Genomic DNA, 1,395 nt, shown 5'->3' with positions numbered 1-1,395 from the left:
TCCCTTGCTCGGAGCACCCTTTCTGACTACTGACTACCTGCTGCAGCCTTTCCATCTTTTGTTTTTAATTAAAATTTGCATAATATTTTTACTTAAATATTTTTATTGCCACGCAAGACAGAAAATATTATGAGTGATCATATCAAAGAATAATGTAGAAATTCCTCACTTCACTTCTTCCATTATATGGACTACAATACAATTGATAAGTTTTACGAGCTCGTAGCTCATCCTGAGCATGTACAGCATCATGTTGACACTCAAGCTTGGAATGCCGGCTTATGGTACTATCTGTTTCTCCTATTTATTGCTAGCTCCTACATAAGTGATATGAGTTTCCTCACAATGACTCAAGTAGGAAAATGCGCCAGTCAGATTTACATGTTAGTAATATACTAACTTCTTGGTATGCAACAGCCCCAAGAAGAAGGACATGTATGTGGATGACACATTGAGTGCCTTAATGGACCACTTGGGAGTAACTTTAAAGGGAACCAATCACCAGGATTTTCGTATATAACCTAAAGCCAGTGCTATACTGGCACCAACAGGCTGATTCCATACATACCATTAGTGGTCAGCTCAGATGTTTAGGCTTTCAAATCCAAGAAAGTAAACTTTAAAAAATCATCAGCTACTTAATTGGCATTTGCAACGCAGCAGATAATATATGGGTGGGTATTCCTATGGATCCCCCCCCCCCTGCATGTTGTCCCTCCCTCTCTCTGTTTACTATGGTAAGTATTACACAAACGATTCACTTTGTTGCAGGACCTTTGTGAGGTCATACCCATGTGACCAGAAGAGGCGGGGCCTTAGTCAACAAAGCTGGATACGAAGTCACATGGGTATGACCTCACACAGGTCCTGCAACAAAGTGACTGGTTTGTGTAATACTTACCATAGAGAACAGAGAGAGGGAAGAACAACAGGCAGGGGGGCGGGAAACCATAGGAATACCCACCCATATAATATCTGCTGCATTGCAAATGCCAATGAAGTAGCTGATGATTTTTTAAAGTTTATTTTCTTAGATTTCAAAACTGAAATTTCCGAGCTGACCACTACAGGTATGTATAGAATCAGCCTGATAGTGCCAGTATAGCACTGGCTTTAGGTTATATATGAAAATCCTGATGATTGGTTTCCTTTAAGAACATGATGCTAAGTCTTACACAGAATACACGCAATGTTGACACATAAGAATTCTGATGCACTGACAAGTGGCATTTTAGCTAACGGAAAATTGCTTTACATATATTATACCACCAATTTTTGCATTATAACTGTAATGCAGTCAATGCTCCAGATTCCATGCTATCCCAATATCTAAGATGAACATCTATCTATATCAGTGATTCCTAAAGTCCAGTCCTTACAGCCCCCAGAAGATCA

Source organism: Anomaloglossus baeobatrachus, chromosome 4 (assembly GCF_048569485.1).
Source record: "Anomaloglossus baeobatrachus isolate aAnoBae1 chromosome 4, aAnoBae1.hap1, whole genome shotgun sequence".
Classification (NCBI taxonomy): Eukaryota; Metazoa; Chordata; class Amphibia; order Anura; family Aromobatidae; genus Anomaloglossus; species Anomaloglossus baeobatrachus.
The sequence above is the reverse complement of the archived record's forward strand: the minus strand, read 5'-3'. Positions refer to the sequence as shown.